The sequence below is a fragment of the Pseudophryne corroboree genome, chromosome 5 (genome assembly GCF_028390025.1).
Source record: "Pseudophryne corroboree isolate aPseCor3 chromosome 5, aPseCor3.hap2, whole genome shotgun sequence".
Classification (NCBI taxonomy): Eukaryota; Metazoa; Chordata; class Amphibia; order Anura; family Myobatrachidae; genus Pseudophryne; species Pseudophryne corroboree.
The window spans coordinates 323,312,807-323,337,319 of record NC_086448.1 but is presented as its reverse complement, the minus strand read 5'-3'; the positions used below and the strand labels follow the sequence as shown (position 1 = coordinate 323,337,319).

Sequence of the window (24,513 nt, the reverse complement as noted above, 5' to 3'; positions counted from 1 at the left end):
TACCGAAAGTTTATACGAGACTTTTCCACCATTGTGGCGCCTATTACTGCTTTCACTAAGAAGGGTGCTAACCCGTCCAAGTGGTCTGAAGAAGCCATGCAAGCATTTCATCTTTTAAAACAGAGGTTCATCTCTGCGCCTGTTCTGAAACAGCCTGACATCGACTCTCCTTTCATCTTAGAGGTGGATGCCTCCTCCGTTGGAGTAGGAGCGGTGTTATCTCAGAGGGCTAAAGATGGCCATTTACACCCTTGCAGTTTCTTCTCCCGGAAGTTCTCCCCAGCTGAGCGCAACTATGCCATTGGCGACCAGGAGTTGCTAGCCATCAAGCTCGCTCTAGAAGAGTGGAGGTATCTGTTGGAGGGAGCTTCTCATTCAATCACCATACTTACAGACCACAAGAACCTTTTATACCTGAAGGGCGCACAATGTCTCAACCCTCGTCAGGCCAGATGGGCACTTTTCTTTTCCAGGTTCGACTTTAAACTCCAGTTCTGTCCGGGCTCTCAGAATCGCAAGGCCGATGCCCTTTCCCGCTCATGGGAGCAAGAAAATGAGTCAGAGTCTTCAGACAAGCATCCTATTATAAATCCGTTGGCATTCTCCACGGTAGGGATGGACTCTACGCCCCCATCAGGGAAAAGTTTTGTGAAGCCGATGCTAAGGAAGAAGCTCATGCATTGGGCCCATGCTTCCCGTTTTGCCGGACATACAGGTATCCAAAAAACCCTGGAGTTTATCTCTAGGTCCTATTGGTGGCCAACTCTGAAAAAGGACGTCTTGGAGTTTATTGCATCTTGCCCAAAGTGTGCTCAACATAAGGTATCCCGCCAGTCGCCTGCGGGGCAACTGGTTCCACTATCTGTTCCCTGTCGACCTTGGACCCATTTGTCGATGGATTTTATTACAGATTTACCCATGTGCAACAAGTTCAATACCATCTGGGTGGTAGTTGACCGGTTCACCAAGATGGCACACTTCATTCCTCTCACCGGTCTTCCGTCAGCTTCCAAGTTGGCTCAAGTATTCATACAAGAGATCTTCCGACTCCACGGTCTTCCTGAAGAAATTATCTCAGATCGAGGAGTTCAATTCACAGCCAAATTCTGGCGAAGTTTATGTCAAGTCCTCCAAGTCAAGCTAAAGTTTTCCACGGCTTACCATCCTCAGACCAATGGTCAAACCGAGAGGGTGAATCAGGACTTGGAGGCCTTCCTCCGCATCTATGTGTCCTCCTCTCAAGATGACTGGGTTCAATTACTTCCCTGGGCCGAGTTCTGTCATAACAACCAGTATCATTCTTCATCTGCTTCAACACCATTCTTCACTAACTTTGGATTCCACCCTAAAGTCCCTGAGTTCCAACCGCTTCCAGCAACTTCTGTTCCCGCAGTGGATATCACCTTGCATCAGTTTGCCAATATCTGGAAGAGCGTACGATCAGCTCTGCTCAAGGCATCGTTCAGGTACAAGAAGTTTGCGGATAAGAAGCGTCGAGCAGTTCCTGCTCTCAAGGTGGGTGATCGGGTATGGTTATCCACGAAGAATTTGAGGTTAAGAGTTCCCAGTATGAAGTTTGCACCTCGCTATATCGGTCCTTTCAAGATTGAACAAGTCATCAATCCTGTTGCTTACAGACTCCAGTTGCCTCCCTTCTTAAAAATACCCAGGACATTCCATGTTTCCCTGTTGAAACCGCTGATCTTGAATCGGTTTCATTCCTCACTTCCTCCAACTCCGAAAGTCCAAACTCAACGAGGCGTTGAGTATGAAGTGGCCAAGATCCTGGACTCACGTCACCGTTACGGTCAACTACAATATCTTATTGACTGGAAGGGTTATGGTCCTGAGGAACGTTCATGGACCAATGCTTCTGATGTCCATGCTCCTGCCTTGGTCCGGAGATTCCATTCCAAGTTTCCTCAAAAGCCAAAGAAGTGTCCTGGGGCCACTCCTAAAGGGGGGGGGTGCTGTCACGATCCGGGTATCTGGACGCCATTTCTTACCCATCAGATGCCTCCTAAGGCTGGCTCAGCGCTCCAGGACCGGATCCCATCTGTTATCCTGATGTGTACATTCCTCTATCCTCTCCTGTCACTCTGGGACACTGTCACAGTAAACGCCATATTACACCTGGCATGGCGTCTCCCGCGGCCTCCGCCGCCGTCCCTGAACTTCTGCATGCAGAGTGTCTGAGTGGCGATTACGTCAGCCGCGGCCTCCGCTGTGTCCGCGTGGTTGGATGTGCATCTGTCAGCCTGGCGCCTCCTGTCTCCGGTGGCCGGCGCCGCCATTACTGTTTTCATTACCACATGGATTACAAACCAAACTTCCCTCCAAGTGTCTGCATGGGCGCAGCCATCTTGGATTCTGTCAGCTGATCATTTCCACCAATCTGTTCTCAGTATTGATAATCTGCATAATTGCCTAGCCAATCCCTTCCTTGCTGCAGGTATAAATACACTGTGCCTGAGCAAGGAAGGCGTCAGTGCTTTGGTTGTCAAACCTAGTTCCTGTTTGTCTCTCTCCTGTGATTGTCTTCCAGGTTCCAGCTCCTGTCTCAAGACTTCCACCATAGAGACCCGCACCAGCATTCCACCTGCGGTGTAGCCTGACTCTCCAATCCATTGTGGATTCATCTGTTTCCAGCTACAACATTACCTGCTTCCAGCTCAGCTTCCAGCAGAGTACAGCTTCCCTTAAAGGGCCGGTGTCCTTTCTACACTTTACCACTCTCCACCGGTATTATTATTTCTCCGCTCTCAAGTTCTACATTTCAGTTCATATTTCATCGCTCCCAAGTTCATTTATTATTTAACTGGTTCCAGCCAGTATCCACTCCGTGCTAACAACAGTCTGGTTCCAGCCAGTATCCACAGCAGCTGTTTTATCTTCAGCAACCCAGCTTTTCCTGGAACACCAGCTGGCACAATCCTGGGTTACCTCCATTGCTACAGTCGGGCCTGGTAAGGACTTACCATCTAGAAGATCATAAGAACTATCTCACACTACCAGTGCCCTGTGGCTCCTGCCATCCTGTAGTACCCAGGAACTGTATTTATTCTTTGCTGACTTTACGTTTTCTTTTACTGCTGCTGTGTTGCGGAGTTGTCATAATAAACATCATTGACTTTTATCTAAGTTGTCGTGGTCACGCCTTCGGGCAGTTATTATTCATGTTACTTACATGTCCAGGGGTCTGATACAACCTCCCAGGTTCCGGTACATCTCAGCCCCTACAACTGAGGCTGCCTCCCGTCAGCTCAGGCCCTCAGTTGTGACATTACTCCACAAATAACGTATCTCCGTAGCCGGGTGAAGGCCTGGGGGAAGTTACCTCTAATGGTCACGGGGAGGGTTAACATGGTGAAAATGGTTTTTCAGCCCAAACTTCTATATGTTCTGCAGCACTCTCCCGTTTATATTCCGCAGAAGACTTTTAAACAAATAAATGGGTTGCTTTCCTCCCTGGTGTGGGCTAGTAAGTGGGCACGTTTGAGACTGGATACCCTGACCAGGTCACGGGAATTGGGGGGATTGGCTCTCCCCAACTTTTGTTTTTATTACTATGCGGCGCAACTGACACATGTCTGGGAGTGGGTTAACGACCTCGATGCCCTGGCTTTGCACTCGCTGATGATGCACCATGACTACCCTGGTGGCTCCCCATTACAGCTACTCCTTTGCGGTAGCGTCAAAATGTCCACACTGCCACTGATTAAACAATCCATCCTAATATGGAAATTGGTGCACTCTGTGATGCATGGTCACGGTGTTGGTCCTGATATCCCACTGGATAATGCTTACGGGTTGCCGGAACTGTGTCAACTTCAAGTCCGGGAAGTCTGGGGAAACTGGGGAGTGTATTCTTTAGGCCATTTATATAGTGATGGGACCCTTAACTCATTCCAACAACTTAAACAAGCGCACAATGTCCCCTCAGGGTTCTTCTTTCGATTCCTTCAGCTGAGACACGCTTTGGCTGCCCAGTTTCCGAATGGCCCTCCGGTCCTCGTTGATTCCCCGGTCAAATTAATGTTGCGGACGCTGGACTCGGGACACCTAGTTTCTAAGATACCGTATATACTCGAGTATAAGCCGACTTTTTCAGCACATTTTTCTATGCTGAAAAAGCCCCCCTCGGCTTATACTCGAGTCAATGGCTGCAGCGGACGCCGTGGGCTGTGTGGGTGTCCGCTGCAGCAGGCTCCAGGGACAGACACTAGAGGTCATTATTGACCTGTAGTGTCTGTGCGGTGCTGCTATGGGAGAGACGTCATGACGTCTCTCCCATAGAGATGATCGGGTGCCGGGAAGCGGGCGCCGGAGCGGGCGGCCAGATGGAGCGGAGCAGCGCAGCAGCAAAAGAAGCGGTCGGGAAGCAGGAGCGGGGCAGTGGTTAAGTATTATTTTTGTGTGTGTTTGTAAGCGGCGATGGCGGCACAGCAACAGGGGGCAAAGAAAGAGGGGGCGCAACTACTGGGGGCAAAGAAAGGGGGCACAACTACTGGGGACAAAGAAAGAGGGGTCATAACTACTGGGGGCAATGAAAGAGGGGGCACAACTACTGGTGGCAAAGAAAGAGAGGGCATAACTACTGGGGGCAATGAAAGAGGGGGCACAACAACTGGGGCAAAGAAGGGGCATAACTACTGGGGGCAAAGCAACGGGGGCATGTTTTTATCTGGCACTGTGGGGGGATATCTGTCACTGGGGGTATATGTGGCACTGGGGGCACAACCCTAGCAACAAGAATTACGCCCTGGCAACAAGCATAACACCTACCGCATGAAACCCCTGGCAACGAGCATGACACCCTGAGCATGAAAACCCCTGGCACCGTGCATTTCCCACCCTAGGCTTATACTTGAGTCAGTAATTTTTCCCTGTTTTTTGTGGTAAAATTAGGTGCCTCGGCTTATATTCGGGTCGACTTATACTCGAGTATATACGGTATATGGTCGCATTCTCCAGATGCATCATACTGACCCTCTAACTTCTCTTCGGGGTAGGTGGGAGTCGGATGTGGGTATGTTATCAGATGATGCATGGAACACTGCTATGGGATCCCATCGGATCTCCACTTCCTCTGTTAGATACCAGCAAATACAATTATATATTCTGCATAGGGTGTATATGACCCCGGTGAGGTTAGCACATATTGGGGGGTCTCATAGCTCACGGTGCCCTAAGTGTGGAGCCATGGGTGCCGACTTCTGGCATCTGCTTTGGTTGTGCCCTAGCATATCTCTGTTCTGGACGGCTGTTATACGTACCATAATTGATACAGGTATTCCCTCTTCCATATGTACGCCTGTGTTGTGTACATTGCTGATTGTGGACGAGGAAGCTTTAGATCCGCCCAGCAGGCGATATGCCATCAATTTATGTGCCCTTGCTAGGGTCTGCATAGCCCGGCTGTGGTTGGCTGGTGAGGCCCAGGCACCTAAGGCTTGGATATCTCTGGTCAACGAAACTATTGCACACAAAAAATTTGTGTTCCTGGCTGGGAAGGTGGAGAGGAAATTGTTTACAATATGGGGCAGGTGGATGGACTCTAGATATTTTAAGGATAAATAAAGTCTAGATTTGTATTTCTTTCCTTATTGTACTCTGGGATGTTTTGGGGGTGGATACCCTCGCGGCCGGCCTTGCTATGTTGTATTTCGATTTACTGTGCTTACTCTGCTATGCTTCTGCTTATATTGGAAATGACGTGTTTTGGTTGTGTTACTCCCAGACGCCAACGCTTGGCGACTGTGTGACTTATGAGACATTTTATCCGCTTGATGTACCATGTGCTTTATAAATGTACAGCTGTTTGTGTATTTTGTGTATGTTTGTAGTTTTAAGTTTGTTTTTTGTGTAAGTTGTTAATGCAAAATCAAAAACTCAAATAAAAATTATTGAATCGAAAAAAAAAAAAAAGTCAAACATCAAAACATCGATTGGGAACATCGCGACCATCTGAAACATCGCGACCATCGTAGCTTTCATTTTGAAAGCCGGGATAGCCTCAAGGTACACAGGGGGAGCTTGGGAGTGTAAATTTATACTCCCCAGAGCCTGCTATTGTCTGCAACCACTGGAGAGGGGGGATCCTGCTGTGCTGAATGATCAGCAGTGATCGTTAGCACAGCAATCAGTAGGGGAGAGTGCAGGGAGGCAGAGGGACCGGGACAGCAGCAGCGAAGGGAATTTTCCCTACCCTGCCGCTGCTAACACTGTTTATCTGACTGGTCGCATCCTGTGCGACCAGGTCAGATAAAGCACTTGCAGGCAAGGTCGCACTGATGTGATCATGCCAGGCAAGTGGTTAAATTGCTCTACTGTATAAACCTCTACCACCTCTGACGGGAGTCTATTCCACTTATCTACAACCATTTCATTGAAGTCATTTTTCCTAAAATTTCCCCTGAATCTCCCTCCCTCCAGTTTCAGTGCATGTCCTCATGTTCTAATATTTCTCTTCCTTTGAAGAATGTTTCCTTCCTGTATCTTGTGGAAACCATTAATATATATGAAAGTTTCTATCATGTCCTCCCTTTCCCTTCTCTGCTCCAAGCTATTAAGATCTTACAGTTGAAACATGGATTCCGATAACCTGTCGTTTTGGCTGAAGGCGACCAGAAAGTTATGCACTCCTCTTTTTTAATTTGAATGCTATTTTGGGATCTTAGCTTTCCTTTAGCCCCCATCCCTCCTCCTTGGTCTCCCCAATCTCTGTGATTTAGGGGCATATTTATTAACATTATTTTTACAAAAAAAAATGTGAAAGGGGACACAGAGGTTGATCAGTTTACAAAAAAGCAATGTAAAAACCCCCCAAAACATGCTTACCAGTAACAGGAGCTGGTGATCGGTGCGGGCTGCCAGTCATCTGAACCTCCTGTGCGCTGCTATGACCCCCGGGGCAGTGAAGTGATGGTGCAAATTGGCAGCTCACTTTACAGCACCAGAGGTCACAGCAGTGCACAGGATCTGATGCCTAGCAGGAGCACCGATCACCTGCTCCTAAGACCGGTATGTGTGTTTACCCATGTGGGGGTTGCAGCACTGGGGGGGGGGGGGGGTAGTCCTGATGTGGGGGCAGCGGCAGTGTATGCACAGCAGGAACTCAGGGTATTTTTTCTGAAAAATACCCTGATAATGCTGTGGAGGGCATTTGCAGCTCTGTCTCTGCATGCGATTATTGATACATCCATGCAATGTATACAAGGAATGCATGCGATATCCCAAAGTCCGAGATGCTGGCTGTCAATATATCAACAGGAGCATTCCGGAACTGAAATCCCGACAGTCCCCCAAAACCGAAGCCAACCCCGATTCCCCCCCTCCCTTCCCCTAACCCATCTTTTCAGCAGCCTGACCCACTGGTGTATTTATAATGGGTGCAGTATGTGCAGTGCTTACCCTTCTAGAGTCCCGCGCCGACATCAGCATTGCTGTTAAAACTCTGTGAAAATGGTGCAGCGCCCATTTTCAAGGAGTTCTGTGCATGCGCAGTAGAGAAATCACTGGGAAAATGGCCGCCGCACCATCTTCTCGGAGATCAGCACTGCCGGCAGAGAGGAGGGGGCCTGAACGGAGGAGCCTGCACATGGGCCTCCTCCTCTCTTAAAGTGCCCCTTCCGTAACCCTCCCCATTGGTGCCTAACCCTCCCTCCCCCACAGCCTAACCCTAACCCTCCCCGGGGGTGCCTAACCCCCCTATCCACAGCCTAATCCTAACCCTTACCCCACATCCTAAAACCTAAGTCCCCCCAACTTTCCAGCAGTGAAGTCCGGTGCCAGCTCGATCGGGATTCCGCGTTCAGCATCCCAGTGCTGGCATTTCCATTGATATCGGCGTCGGTATCCCGACTGGCGGGATGCCAAACACCGGTATCTTAAGCGCATCCCTTATACAATAATTGCATTCCGAGTTTGTCCAATTTTATCACATCTCATCCTCATCCGAGTATGCGGATGGTGATGGTGATAAATCGGCCCCTTAGATTATTTTATTTTTACCAAAAGGCCAACAAAAATTACAGATTTTACTAATGTGAAATTAGATTTTTAAAAATGGATTTAAATATTTTATTGACTAAAACAAAAATATATATATGCCTTATAAAACTACCTCCCACCCCCAAGTGGCAATAGAATCCCAGTAGCAATAACCCCCACCAATTGGCATGCACAGCACATTTCAATAAGGTCTGCACACATGGAAATCCCCAGAGATATATTCTGTGCCAAGGGGCATGTCTAGCGCCGCCTAGATCAGAGGTTTTCAAACAATGAGGCCAGTGATATGTGCAAGGTGATAAACGCACCAGCCAATCAGCTCCAATATGTAAATTAACAGTTAAAATCTGATTGGCTGCTGCCTTTATAGCCTTGCACATATCACTGGTTTATCACTTCCTTATGCCTTCTCCAGATTAATACATCTGCCCCAATATCCTCAAGGCACCCCACCGGTTCAGGTTTATATCCATGGCTCAGCACAGATGGTGTAATCAAATTGACTGAGGTACTAATTAAGTCACCTGTGGCCAAGCATGGATAAACTTAAAACCTGGACCGTTGGGGTGCCTTGAGGACAGCGTTTGAGAACCTCTAGTACATAGGTCTGCAAACTCGGTCCTCATTACCCCCACACAGCGCATGTTTTGCAGGTAACCCAGCAGGTGCACAGGTATATTAATTACTCACAGACATTTTAAAAGGTCCGCAGGTGGAGTTAATTATTTCACTTGTGATTCTGTGAGGAGACCTGCAAAACATGCACTGTGTTGGGTAATGAGGACCGAGTACAGTGGTTCTCAAACTCGGTCCTCAGGACCCCACACAGTGCATGTTTTGCAGGTAACCCAGCAGGTGCACAGGTGTATTCATTATTCACTGACACATTTTAAAAAGTCCACAGGTGGAGCTAATTATTTCACTTGCGATTCTGTGAGACCTGCAAAACAAGCAACGTGTGGGGTCCTGAGGATCGAGTTTGAGAACCTGTGCTTTAGTATAAGGAAAAAATGTATTCCACTTTACCTCCATTCACCGAATGTTATGAAAAAACAAATGTATAAACAAGCCACAATATAACATGAAATGGCAATAATCAACATTAATTGTACTAAAAGTCCACATACATTATTATTATTATTATTATTATTATTATTATGAAAGCAGCACCACAAAACAATTTATGTATATTGTTAGTTTGCCAGCAGGACCCTATTACCTCTCTGTCTGTTATTAACTAACAAAAATAAATAAAAAAATAAATAAAAATAATAATAAACCAATAAAATACATACTGCCGTCTTCTCCAAGCACCATTTATATAACCAGAGCATTATTATCACAACACCTGGTTCCGAGACCAATTGTCACAACATAAAAGTTTGTGTCTGCTATAGATCATCACATTGTTACCAAAGTTGCTCGTGTAGTGTGCAATGTAGGAGAATCTCTGCAACCTGGTGTAAGACACAGGAGAATGTGCTTGCAAAATAGGGCACCATGACAGGATGTGGGGGGAAGAGATCAGTGATGAGAAAGGGAGGAGGAGGGTCCCATCTCTGTGTTGTCGCATGTGGCTGTAATAATATAATGAGAGACAGTGTGACAAGAAGAAGAAGAAGGGGAGACAGAGTGGCCTGGTCACAGCAGCAGCAGCATTGCCTCGCTACGTGCTGTGCTCCTCCCCCCTGCCTGCACAGCTCCTCCTCCGTTCCACTCACAGCTCACAGCCTGCAGCTGCTAAACCCAGCCAGGGCAAGGAGAGAGCAGCAGCAGTGCCCGGGAAGGATCGCTGCCCAGCACAGAGGTAGGGGGCTGACACATTCCACAATTCTTTCCCTGCACTGTCCTATTCTGTGCTGTATCCTAGCTGCTTACTGCTGGCAATATTGTTATTTCTAGTACTGGATTGTGTGGGGTGCTGATCATGCCTGTTACATGTCCGGCTGGAGGTGATCTAATAATTGCTGTCAACTCCACATAGTGATGATTGTAGAGGGAGCCCTTAAAATGACAGTTCTTAGAATGGGTATTTTTAACAGTGAGTGCTAACACTTTGTGCAACCGGCAGATAGCTGCAAACAGATACAGGAAACCTATAAACTCTGGAAAGAAATTGGAGAGCTCAGTTATCCCTCCTCGGGCTGTGTAGTTGGTTACAAGCATGCACATCAGTAAGGTATGGGAGAGCTGGGAGGGAGACACAGGCTGGAGCTGGCAGATCGCTGTCTGCACACTGAGCCAGGGTAGGGACTGATGTGAGATCAACTTTACTCGCTGCTGTCTGCGGTCGTGCTGCAAAGTTCCTGTGCTGTGTACCAACCCACCTAGCTCAGAGCCAGTGCAGTATGTTCTACTGTACATCCGTTATCTCCAGTCCTTCCTTTCGCAAGCCGTATTATTCATGTTCTGACAGATACATTGTAATAGATAACTGGCATGGAAGCAATGGACTGCAGAATAAAGAATAGCTTGCATGCAGATCCAAGCAGTGATTATCCAATTGCATCTTGTTAGAAATGCATCAATATTATTGAAGAAGCTAGAAAAGTTTAATGCAGAGTTGTAGCGCAAGCTGCAAATTCCTTTTCTGTCAATTTAATTTCACCTTTGTAGCTCCTTGTGGTCCATGTGTTACCTAAGCCATTCAAGACTGGATGTGATTTACACCTCACTTCCACAGTTGTGCCAGAAATCGCTCTTTAGTGTTTATTGTGTCCAAGCACATTTTGTGTTTTATTTCTGTGTTTTAATAATATAGCAAAATAACTTCTTTATTTTACTGAAATTTTATACCACTTTCATACCTAGAAGTGCAGGGATTTACCTGGGAATACGGTCCTGGGGTCATGCAGTGACATTCCCGGGTAAGGAGCCTTCACACCGCAGTCAGCAGCCTGGAATATTGCCGGGTTGCTGACATCAGCGGTGACGGCACATGGAGATCACATGATCTCCAAGCGCCGCCCATACATAGAGAGTGAACGGGAGCCGGGTCGCATTGACCCGGCTCCCGTTCACACCGCACAGTGAGCCAGGTTGAACATGTGTTCAACCCTGCTTAAGAGCAGGGTTGAAATACCGGGTCACTGGACCTGGTATTTCATCCCCGGCACCCTTGCACACCGCACATGAACACGGGTTATGCGCGTTCATGTGCCAAAAACCCGTGTTCAGAGGTGCTGGTGTGAAATACCAACTAAGGGACAGTCAGGAGATGGAGTGTGTTCGTCACACAAATTGCTTTCATACAATGTAGTCCCGCTCATCGTTACATGCTGCGTACTCATTGCGGCATAACTGGTGCGACTGGTGTGCCCGTGACTAGGACACACACACGTTTTTGTACACACACATGTCCATAGGAATTAATAGAGCGATCATTGTTTGCAAAAGTCGCAGCCTGGCGTGTGTGTGTGTGTGTGTGTGTGTGTGTGTGTGTGTATATATATATATATATATATATATATATATATATATATATATATATATATATATTATACACACACAGGTTGAGTATCCCATATCCAAATATTCCAAAATATGGAATATTCCGAAATACGGACTTTATTGAGTGAGATAGAGAAACCTTTTGTTTTTTGATGGCTCAATGTACACAAACTTTGTTTAATACACAAAGTTATTAAAAATATTGTATTAAATGACCTTCAGGCTGTGTGTATAAGGTGTATATGAAACATAAATGAATTGTGTGAATGTAGACACGCTTTGTTCAATGCACAAAGTTACAAAAAATATTGGCTAAAATGACCTTCCAGCTGTGTGTATAAGGTGTACATGTAACATAAATGCATCCTGTGCTTAGATTTAGGTCCCATCACCATGATATCTCATTATGGTATGGAAGTATTCCAAGATACGGAAAAAAACCTATATCCAAAATACCTCTGGTCCCAAGCATTTTGGATAAGGGATACTCAACCTGTGTGTGTGTGTAATATATATATATATATATATATATATATATATATATATATATATATATATATATATATATATATATATATATATATATATATATATATATATATATATATATATATCTCTCTCTCTCTCTCTCTATATCTGTGTATATATATATATATATATATTACTGTATATATGAGATGGGTAGAATTTACATTCTAAAGCATGACTCTAACAGAAGCTGTTTCAGGCCATCATTTTAAATTAGGGGATTTTAAGCGGAAACAATTACTCAAAATATTGATAATTGTAGCAGTAGGCTACCCGTTCTACCTTCTTTTTTGTTGCATATAATATCCCAGCAGATGGGACGTCGGCTGTCAGTATACCAACAGCAGCATCCCGTCTGCCGGAATCCTGGCAGCATGTCCCCTCGCGGGCTCGCTGTGCTCGCCACGCTTCAGGCCTAGTGGCTCGCTGTGCTCATCACAGGTTATATTCCCACTCAGATGGTGGTGTGGACCCAATAACCAAGTGGGAATGGCAGGAGGTGGTCGGGATTGAGGCATCGGTTTCCTGAACGTCGGGATCCCGACAGCCGGGATTTTACCTGGATCCCATAACAACATCTTGGTGTAGTCTTATATATTTTTCACAGCATGGTTCCATATAGAGAGTATATTATGGATTGTCACTGATTTGGAACAGTGATAACCCCTTTCTCCACCTTTCTTTGCCAGTGAAAGGTTGTCACTGTTTCCTTCTATTTAACAAGAAGGGAAATCACTGATTTCTTGTGCAGTCCTTAGTTTTTTGATACTTACAAAATAGCCATCTAGGGGGATTGTTGTGCCTGTTTTATTTTACGAAACAGTTGAAAGCTTTGCCTTCTGCCACTGAGTGTTGGGGTTACCCTATACCTTTTAATGGGGAACCTGCAAAGCCAGAGTCTTTTCAGGATACCCTCCGGGTAGACTTGCCATAATGTCCCTTTAACACCTATAGTTTACACAGGTTATGTGGTGGCTAAATGTAAGCCTGCTCTTCACCTGGTTTCAGCTACATAACCTGCAATAATCATAGGTGCCCAAGTCTGTCTCTGGATCATGTCTTAAACTGGGCATACACTATACAATTATCCGGCAGATAATCTGCCATATCTGGCTGGTTGGAATGAAAATCTGGTAATGGAGAGAAAATTACAATTGACCATTTGCTCCCAAACACTGGAAAACAGAGAAAAACTGTTGTTCATACTAATTGGTTAAATCACCGATAGGTTTTGTCCATTTTCCAATCGGTGATTTAACCAATTAGTATGAACAAGTTTTTCTCTGTTTTCCAGTGTTTGGGAGCAAATGGACGATTGTCATTTGCTTTCATCCGTTACCAGATTTTCATGTGTCCAAACTCAAATATAAATTGCAGTGTATAAATAAAGCTGTTCAGCATGCGTGGGCTACATATAAAATCAGCCAGTATTTACCCCCCCATGCAAAAATGTATAAATGTATTTGCACCCCCTGCATTGCACATGGTTTGTTCAGGAGATTTGTTTTCTTTCCTCCCAACTCCGAATCAAACCCCTTGTATGCAGCATGGTCTATGGCCGTGATGGGGAACCTTTAGCACTACAGCTGGTGTTGAACTACACATTCCAGCATGCCCTGCTACAGTTTTAGCATAGCCAAATAGCAAAACTGTAGCAGGGCATGCTGGGATGTGTAGTTCAACAACAGCTGGAGTGCTGAAGGTTCCCCATCACTGGTATGGTATGCACCCTGATGTATCCTGCCGTCATTGGGTACAGCATTTAGCATAAAGATTTATGACATAGCTAACAGCAATTGTTCTAATTACACAACAGGATGACTAGTTCATTAGCAAAGGAATTTGCTGTACTTTTTAACAATTAATAAAATACGTTTTTACATCTATTTCCATTTTAAATGTACTGGATGTTTAACAATTAAAATATCTTTCCTGATTGATAGGTAAAATTTCAGTGACCCATCCCTCCCCTGTGGTGGAGCCTGGGGAACTGTATGCCAGTTGTTTCCTTGGTCTCCTCCATTCCTGTAGAATAGCACCTGCAAATGTTTATCGTTCACCAACCTGCACTCTGAGATTAGTGGGAGAAGAGGACTAGTAGAAAGCTGCAATCTTCCAGCTCTTGTTCTTTGACGCCAAGTGCGCCAACGATGGGGGGGGGGTCTGCCAGGACACCTCTGCATCTTGTTATGGATCTGAATCCTTGAGTCTCCGTTGTTTGACTTCACCCTTTGCTGTAAGACACAGGCCATAACTATTTGCCAGTACTATGAACTGAGTGATGGAGCCCCCAAAAATTGAAACAATAGGTATTGTGATTATTTTTGCTCCACCCATTATGCAGCTTTAAATAGGAAGTATACATCACAACTTAATTGCACTTTGTTATTTTACTTAGCTTCCGCTGCTGACTATTAAATATTTCCACTTGTGCAGTGTTTACAGGATGTTTTGCCAGCTACACATGTGGTTTTAGTATTTAGAGTGGTAATTATTGCAGTGATTCTATACGTACGCAGCAACAGCACAAATGCATTTTAATTTTCAAGTTTTAAATGCAGACTATCATAGTTTCTTATGTTTTATAGTATATTTTGCTAGCAAGTACCCTGAACAGGTATTGTTTGGTGGGTGTTGCTGTCTTAAGGACAAAGATATGTAGTAATTCTAGCTTCTTTATTGTTTTACTCATGTTTTGTAGTGAAAACTGACTTTTATAAACGCACATCATATTGCAGGAATTCAGTATGTACTTTCTTAAGGTGTGTAACATGATACCAACGGTCGGGATTCTGGCGGTCAGCATTCTGACGCCGGGATCCTGGCCGGCAGAATGATGGCAGGGGACGATCGCAACGAAGCCCCTTGCGGGCTAGGTGGCACGCTGCACTCGCTACAGGTCATATTCCCACTCTGAGTGTCATGGACACCCATGAGTGGGAACAGCCCTTGGCCCCCTGCCGGCATTCTGGTGGCCGGGATCCCGACGTCTGTATGCTGACCGCTGGGATCATAACTACATCCCCTTCCTTATATATAGCACATATGCCGTTATAGAAACATTTTGTAATAATACACATCACCTGTTTAATAGAATAAGATAGCAGAAATTTTAATTTTTATAATCTTTAACAAATTCTAGTAAAGAATGTTTTACTTCAATTATTTTGACTTAAAAATCTACCGGTTAAAAGAAAGTGTACATGCACGTCATGTTTGTAAGTATATAGGGGAAGCAACTTTGACCATGGAGTGATTGTCGTGCCACATGGGGTGTTTTGAACATCTCAGAAACTGCTCAACTAATGAGATTTTCAGGTCCCACATTCTCTACAGTTTACAGAGAGTGTGCGCAAAGCAAAAAAAAAAAACGGCCTGGTAGTTATATGGTGGAAACGTATAGAAAGGAGAGGTCAGGGGTGAATCACGAAAACACCCATATGTTCTAGTATTGCTATGATTCTCTGAACGACCAGCATGTCAGACCTTGAAGTGGATTGGTTACAGCAGTAGATGACCATACTGAGCTCAACTCCTGTCAACTAAGAACAGGACACATCAAAAGTGTAAGTTAACATTGGAACAGCGTAGGCTGGTCTAATGAGCTCTGACTTATGCTTCCACACAGGGCCATTGCCAATCCCAGGTGGCATGTCATTCCCCTCTGGGGAAAACCCCCCCAATGGAAAATACTATGTGCTGTGCCTACTTCCATCTGCAGATGGTAGGGACAGAATGTGGCATAAACAACATGAATCCATATATTCATCCTACCTTGTGCCAGCGGTTCGGGCTGGGATTGTAGTGTGTTGGGAATGCTAACTTGATTGATAACATGCTAAATGCATATTCTGTACCCACTGAAGCTCAGCGCCGATTGAGATTTTGGGGAAAAGCATAATAAAGAAATACTTTTGCATTTGGCCAAAACCATGCTGCACTGCAGGTGGGGCAAATGTAAAGTGTGCAGAGAGAGGACACTCCCCTCCAAACTATCTCAAATACACATTTCTGTGTAAAAATAAATATATCCAGTATAGTGAGCTACATGCAACAGGAGCCAGTATTTACCCTGCATGCAAAAACAATACATGTTTTTCCACCCCTTGCAGTGCTACATGCTTTCCACACACTACGTTACTTGCTTTTTTGCTTTGCTCCCAACTCAAAATCAGCCTTTATGTGCATCCAGAGCCAGATTAAGAGGGGACCTTGGGAAGCTGGTGCCTCGGATTTCCTCTGTCCAACACCCCACCCAGGGCCGGCACAAAGTGATCAGCATGGTAAGCAATGCAGGGAGGCGCTCTCACCAGTGGCGTGCGGTGAGGTCAGTGGCTGGTGAGGCACTACAGCCATAATGTCCACCGAATCTGCCGATGACCCCTACCGCCGCCGAGTAAATGCCCGCTACTGACCCTGAGTTGATGCCCTGTGCCACCGCCAATGGCTTACAAACCCACCATCAACTGACCCAGCCCTCCGCCACTAATTTGCATCTCAGTCCGATGCCGCCAATGCCCGCTGCCTGCCTGCTCATCATACTTGTGATATATTGTACATTTTTATAGAAAAAAAAATAGTGTTTGGGACTGGGAAGGGACTGGGAGGAGGACATGAATGCAATTTTGTTGTCCAGGGCTTCCATTAACTTAATGGAAAAGGGTCTGAATGGGTTAAAAAAAAAAATGCGTGAGGTCCCCCCTCCTAAGTATAACCAACCTCGGGCTCTTTGAGCCAGTCCTGGTTGTTTAAATACTGGGGAAAAATTGGACAGGGGATCCCCCGTATTTAGACAACCAGCACCGGGCTCTTAGTCCGGTCCTGGTTCCAAAAAATACGGGGGACAAAAGACGTAGGGGTCCCCCGTATTTTTGAAACCAGCACCGGGCTCCACTAGCCAGGGACATAATGCCACAGCCGGGGGACACATTTACATTGGTCCCTGCGGCCGTGGCATTACCCCCCCAACTAGTCACCCCTGGCCGGGGTTCCCTGGAGGTGTGGGGACCCCTTAAATTAAGGGGTCCCCCCCCCTCCAGGCACCCAAGGGCCAGTGGTGAAGCCCGAGGCTGTCCCCAGCACCCCTAGGCGGTGGGTGCCAGGCTGATAGCCGTAAGTGTGTAAAAAAAAAAAAAAAAAAAAGTATTGTTTTTTGTTGTGGAACTACAAGGCCCAGCAAGCCTCCCCCGCTTGCTGGTACTTGGAGAACCTCAAGTACCAGCATGCGGGGAAATAACGGGCCCACTGGTACCTGTAGTTCTACAACAAAAAAAATACCCAAATAAAAACACAACTCGCACACCATGACAGTAAAAGTTTATTAAAAACACACTTACACACTCACACATACTTACCTTTCTCTATCGTCCTAGTGGATGCTGGGGTTCCTGAAAGGACCATGGGGAATAGCGGCTCCGCAGGAGACAGGGCACAAAAAGTAAAGCTTTTCCGATCAGGTGGTGTGCACTGGCTCCTCCCCCTATGACCCTCCTCCAGACTCCAGTTAGATTTTTGTGCCCGGCCGAGAAGGGTGCAATCTAGGTGGCTCTCCTAAAGAGCTGCTTAGAGAAAGTTTAGCTAGGTTTTTTATGTTACAGTGATTCCTGCTGGCAACAGGATCACTGCAGCGAGGGACTGAGGGGAGAAGGAGTCAACTCACCTGCGTGCAGGATGGATTGGCTTCTTGGCTACTGGACATCAAGCTCCAGAGGGACGATCACAGGTACAGCCTGGATGGTCACCGGAGCCGCGCCGCCGGCCCCCTTGCAGATGCTGAAGACAGAAGAGGTCCAGAATCGGCGGCTGAAGACTCCTGCAGTCTTCTAAAGGTAGCGCACAGCACTGCAGCTGTGCGCCATTTTCCTCTCAGCACACTTCACACGGCAGTCACTGAGGGTGCAGGGCGCTGGGAGGGGGGCGCCCTGGGAGGCAAAATGAGTACCTATAAAGGCTAAAAATACCTCACATATAGCCCTAGAGGCTATATGGAGATATTTAACCCCTGCCTGATTTCTCAAAATAGCGGGAGACGAGCCCGCCGGAAAAGGGGCGGGGCCTATCTCCTCAGCACACGGCGCCATTTCCTCTCACAGCTCCGCTGGTCAGGACGGCTCCCAGGTCTCTCCCCTGCACTGCACTACAGAAACAGGGTAAAACAGAGAGGGGGGGCAAATTTATGGCGATATTTTTATATAACAAAGCAGCTATAGGGGAGCACTTATTATAAGGCTATCCCTGATATATATATAGCGCTTTTGGTGTGTGCTGGCAAACTCTCCCTCTGTCTCCCCAAAGGGCTAGTGGGTCCTGTCTTCATTAGGAGCATTCCCTGTGTGTCTGCTGTGTGTCGGTACGTGTGTGTCGACATGTATGAGGACGATATTGGTGTGGAGGCGGAGCAATTGCCAAATATGGGGATGTCACCTCCTAGGGGGTCGACACCAGAATGGATGCCTTTATTTATGGAACTACGGGATAGTGTCAACACGCTAAAGCAGTCGTTTGACGACATGAGACGGCCGGACAATCAATTAGTGCCTGTCCAGGCGACTCAAACACCGTCAGGGGCTGTGAAACGCCCTTTGCCTCAGTCGGTCGACACAGACCCAGACACAGGCGATGACTCCAGTGGTGACGGTGACGAATCAACCGTATTTTCCAGTAGGGCCACACGTTATATGATTTTGGCAATGAAGGAGGCGTTACATTTAGCTGATACTACAGGTACCACTAAACAGGGTATTATGTGGGGTATGAAAAAACTACCTATAGTTTTTCCTGAATCAGAAGAACTAAATGACGTGTGTAATGAAGCGTGGGTTGCCCCTGATAAAAAGCTGATAATTTCAAAGAAATTATTGGCATTATACCCTTTCCCGCCAGAGGTTAGGGAGCGCTGGGAAACACCTCCTAGGGTGGACAAGGCGCTAACACGCTTATCTAAACAAGTGGCGTTACCCTCTCCTGAGACGGCCGCACTTAAAGATCCATCAGATAGGAGGATGGAAAATATCCAAAAAAGTATATACACACATGCAGGTGTTATACTACGACCAGCTGTAGCAACTGCCTGGATGGGCAGTGCGGGGGTAGTTTGGTCAGAATCCCTGATTGAAAATATTGATACCCTGGACAGGGACAATATTCTACTGTCGTTAGAACAAATAAAGGATGCATTTCTTTATATGCGTGATGCACAGAGGGATATATGCACACTGGCATCACGGGTAAGTGCTATGTCCATTTCGGCCAGAAGAGCTTTATGGACGCGACAGTGGACAGGCGATGCGGATTCAAAACGGCATATGGAAGTTTTGCCGTATAAGGGGGAGGAGTTATTTGGAGTCGGTCTATCAGATTTGGTGGCCACGGCTACAGCCGGGAAATCCACCTTTCTACCTCAAGTCACTCCCCAACAGAAAAAGGCACCGACTTTTCAACCGCAGCCCTTTCGTTCCTTTAAAAATAAGAGAGCAAAGGGCTATTCATATTTGCCACGAGGCAAAGGTCGAGGGAAGAGACAGCAACACGCAGCTCCTTCCCAGGATCAGAAGCCCTCCCCGGCTTCTACAAAAGCCTCAGCATGACGCTGGGGCTTCTCAAGCGGACTCGGGGACGGTGGGCGGTCGTCTCAAAAATTACAGCGCGCAGTGGGCTCACTCGCAAGTAGATCCCTGGATCCTGCAGATAATATCTCAGGGATACAGGTTGGAATTAGAGACAGATCCACCTCGCCGTTTCCTGAGGTCTGCTTTACCAACGTCCCCCTCCGAAAGGGAGACGGTGTTGGAAGCCATTCACAAGCTGTACTCTCAGCAGGTGATAGTCAAGGTACCTCTTCTGCAACAAGGGAAGGGGTATTATTCCACTCTTTTTGTGGTACCGAAGCCGGATGGCTCGGTAAGGCCTATTCTAAATCTGAAGTCCTTGAACCTGTACATAAAGAAGTTCAAGTTCAAAATGGAGTCACTCAGAGCAGTGATAGCGAACCTGGAAGAGGGGAACTTTATGGTATCCTTGGACATCAAGGATGCGTATCTCCACGTTCCAATTTACCCCTCACACCAGGGGTACCTCAGGTTCGTTGTACAAAACTGTCACTATCAGTTTCAGACGCTGCCGTTCGGATTGTCCACGGCACCTCGGATCTTTACAAAGGTAATGGCCGAGATGATGATTCTTCTTCGAAGAAAAGGCGTATTAATTATCCCATACTTGGACGATCTCCTAATAAGGGCGAGGTCCAGAGAACAGCTAGAGATGGGATTAGCACTGTCTCAAGAAGTGCTAAAACAGCACGGGTGGATTCTGAATATTCCAAAATCCCAGTTAATGCCGACAACTCGTCTGCTGTTCCTAGGGATGATTCTGGACACGGTTCAGAAAAAGGTTTTTCTCCCGGAGGAAAAAGCCAAGGAGTTATCCGAGCTTGTCAGGAACCTCCTAAAACCAGGAAAGGTGTCTGTACATCAATGCACAAGAGTCCTGGGAAAAATGGTGGCTTCTTACGAAGCGATTCCATTCGGCAGATTCCACGCAAGAATTTTCCAAAGGGATCTGTTGGACAAATGGTCAGGGTCGCATCTTCAGATGCACCTACGGATAACCCTGTCTCCAAGGACAAGGGTGTCTCTTCTGTGGTGGTTGCAGAGTGCTCATCTATTGGAGGGCCGCAGATTCGGCATACAGGATTGGATCCTGGTGACCACGGACGCCAGCCTGAGAGGCTGGGGAGCAGTCACACAAGGAAGAAACTTCCAGGGAGTATGGACGAGCCTGGAAACGTCTCTTCACATAAACATTCTGGAACTAAGAGCAATATACAATGCTCTAAACCAGGCAGAACCTCTGCTTCAGGGAAAACCGGTATTGATCCAGTCGGACAACATCACGGCAGTCGCCCATGTGAACAGACAGGGCGGCACAAGAAGCAGGAGGGCAATGGCAGAAGCTGCAAGGATTCTTCGCTGGGCAGAGAATCATGTGATAGCACTGTCAGCAGTGTTCATCCCGGGAGTGGACAACTGGGAAGCAGACTTCCTCAGCAGACACGATCTTCACCCGGGAGAGTGGGGACTTCATCCAGAAGTCTTCCACATGCTGGTAACCCGTTGGGAAAGACCAATGGTGGACATGATGGCGTCTCGCCTCAACAAAAAACTGGACAGGTATTGCGCCAGGTCAAGAGATCCGCAGGCAATAGCTGTGGACGCGCTGGTAACGCCTTGGGTGTACCAGTCGGTGTATGTGTTTCCTCCTCTGCCTCTCATACCAAAAGTATTGAGAATTATACGGCAAAGAGGCGTAAGAACGATACTAGTGGTTCCGGATTGGCCAAGGAGGACTTGGTACCCGGAACTTCAAGAGATGATCACGGAAGATCCGTGGCCTCTACCTCTAAGGAGGGACTTGCTTCAGCAGGGTCCCTGTCTGTTTCAAGACTTACCGCGGCTGCGTTTGACGGCATGGCGGTTGAACGCCGGATCCTAAAGGAAAGAGGCATGCCGGAAGAAGTCATTCCTACTTTGATTAAAGCAAGGAAGGAAGTAACCGTGCAACATTATCACCGAATTTGGCGAAAATATGTTGCGTGGTGCGAAGATCGGAGTGCTCCGACGGAGGAATTTCAACTGGGTCGATTCCTACATTTCCTGCAATCAGGATTGTCAATGGGTCTCAAATTGGGATCTATTAAGGTTCAAATTTCGGCCCTGTCGATTTTCTTTCAAAAAGAATTGGCTTCAGTCCCTGAAGTCCAGACCTTTGTTAAGGGAGTGCTGCATATACAGCCTCCTGTGGTGCCTCCAGTGGCACCGTGGGATCTAAATGTGGTTTTGGACTTCCTAAAATCTCATTGGTTTGAACCACTAAAAAAGGTGGATTTGAAATATCTCACATGGAAAGTGACCATGCTTCTAGCCCTGGCTTCTGCCAGGAGAGTGTCAGAATTGGCAGCTTTATCTTACAAAAGCCCATATCTGATTTTCCATTCGGACAGGGCAGAACTGCGAACTCGTCCGCATTTTCTCCCTAAGGTGGTGTCAGCATTTCATCTGAACCAGCCTATTGTAGTGCCTGCGGCTACAAGTGACTTGGAGGACTCCAAGTTACTGGACGTTGTCAGAGCATTAAAAATATATATTGCAAGGACAGCTGGAGTCAGAAAATCTGACTCGTTGTTTATATTGTATGCACCCAACAAGATGGGTGCTCCTGCGTCTAAGCAGACGATTGCTCGTTGGATCTGTAGCACAATCCAACTTGCACATTCTGTGGCAGGCTTGCCACAGCCTAAATCTGTAAAGGCCCACTCCACAAGGAAGGTGGGCTCATCTTGGGCGGCTGCCCGAGGGGTCTCGGCATTACAACTTTGCCGAGCAGCTACGTGGTCAGGGGAGAACACGTTTGTAAAATTTTACAAATTTGATACTCTGGCTAAGGAGGACCTGGAGTTCTCTCATTCGGTGCTGCAGAGTCATCCGCACTCTCCCGCCCGTTTGGGAGCTTTGGTATAATCCCCATGGTCCTTTCAGGAACCCCAGCATCCACTAGGACGATAGAGAAAATAAGATTTTACTTACCGATAAATCTATTTCTCGGAGTCCGTAGTGGATGCTGGGCGCCCATCCCAAGTGCGGATTATCTGCATAAGTTGTACATAGTTATTGTTAACTAATTCGGGTTATTGTTAAAGGAAGCCATCTTTCAGAGGCTCCGCTGTTATCATACTGTTAACTGGGTTTAGATCACAAGTTGTACGGTGTGATTGGTGTGGCTGGTATGAGTCTTACCCGGGATTCAAAATCCTCCCTTATTGTGTACGCTCGTCCGGGCACAGTACCTAACTGGAGTCTGGAGGAGGGTCATAGGGGGAGGAGCCAGTGCACACCACCTGATCGGAAAAGCTTTACTTTTTGTGCCCTGTCTCCTGCGGAGCCGCTATTCCCCATGGTCCTTTCAGGAACCCCAGCATCCACTACGGACTCCGAGAAATAGATTTATCGGTAAGTAAAATCTTATTATATCCCACGCCGGTCACGTCCACTTGTCCAGTAGAATCCAATAGGTGGTTCCTGTAAAAATAAGAGAGAGATTACTTACCTACATCCCACGCCGGTCACGTCCACTTGTCCAGTAGAATCCAATAGGAACCACCTGGAACAAGAATAGAAATAAATAAAAGAGAGCGAGAGAGAGAGAGTGTGTGTGTGTGTCCCGGCCTCACTCACAGCTCACAGACAGTTCTCCGGCCCGTTGCCTGGCAACACAAGTCACAGTGCCGCAGGCAGGAAGGAGGCTGCAGCGGCTGGAGGCGGAGGGCCAGGAGGAGAGGTGAGCACTCTACGGGGACAAGACAAAACAAACATAGAACTCACCCCTCACTCCTGCTTCAGGCTCGTCGCTCCAACGCCAGTCACAGCCGCCGGGTCCCGCTGCCTCTTCCCCCTCCAGCGTCGTGTTGGTGATTGGACAGCGGATCCAGCACTGGATCCGCTGCCCAATCACAGGTGCCTCGCTGACATGGGGGTGGTGTCCCTGTCAGCGAGGCACTTGTTTCAGTGCCGCTTTCCGGCTTTATTTCAATGGGCTTATACAGCCCAGTGCTTGGCCCCGCCCCCCGCTCTGGCCCGTTCCCATTATCCACGGGAGGCACTGCTATCAGTGCCTCCCAACGTCATTAAAATGCATCAAATTTTTAGAATTAAACAAAGAAGATACTTATGACATAGACTATGTGTCATAAGTATCTTCTTTGTATGATTTTACTAATTAATCACAGGGGAGGCACTGCCTCCCCTGCCTCCCCTGACTGCACGTCCCTGGCTCTCACCACTTTGCTGCTATTCACTGTTGCTGCGCTTGTCAAACTGCATGACAGGCAGCAGCAGAGCAGCAGTGTCAAGGTAGTCTGAGCCGCTGCTGTAGATAAAAATGTTTTTTTTTCCTCCTGCTACAACAGCCATCTAGTAGCCGAAGCCCCACCCTCTCCCGTGGCCCTCGGCTCCCCAGCAATGGTTAGGGAAAGTTTCCCATTTCTTTTTTAAAAGCAGCCCACAAAAGGGCTGTAAACCTTGTTATCCACAACACTGGTGTCTGTCTTTTGCTCTCTACTCTCTTCTGTTTCTTCTCTTATCTCCCCCTTCTTTGATCGCTGTACCTTTTTTCTTTCCTCTCCAAACTCTTTCTTTAAACCCTTCATCCCATGCTCCTATATAACCTAACTGGAGCTGTTTAGTCCAATGACAGCAGCAGTTAGGGGGAGATGTATTAAGAAGTGAAGAAATGAGCCAGTGGAGAAGTTGCCCAATTAGCTTCTCTGTTTAATTTTATAATATAGTGCTATATATTGGCAAAAGTAAAGAGTGAGAGAGCCACACGTAACCCGACAAGCAAATAGTAACATATCAGAGAAGAGGAAATTACACCTATAAAATTTATAGAGCAAGTGACCTAAAATGGGGGACATCCTGTTGAGATTACCTGTAAGTTGTACCAGGAGGGTAAGTGGAACAAGAGTAAAGC

General features: G+C 46.9%; 1 protein-coding gene across 3 annotated transcripts in view; it reads left to right on the top strand.

Annotated features, from left to right (window-relative positions):
• The first annotated feature begins 9,633 nt into the window (after positions 1–9,633).
• Positions 9,634–24,513, top strand: part of ELMO1 (engulfment and cell motility 1) — a 910,002-nt gene continuing 895,122 nt past the window's right edge. For 2 of the 3 annotated variants that reach the window (XM_063922511.1, XM_063922512.1), the window contains exon 1: positions 9,634–9,820. The gene's annotated coding sequence lies outside the window, so the exon portion shown is untranslated. The remainder of the gene's footprint in view (positions 9,821–24,513) is intronic. The other variant, XM_063922514.1, reaches the window with a different exon arrangement.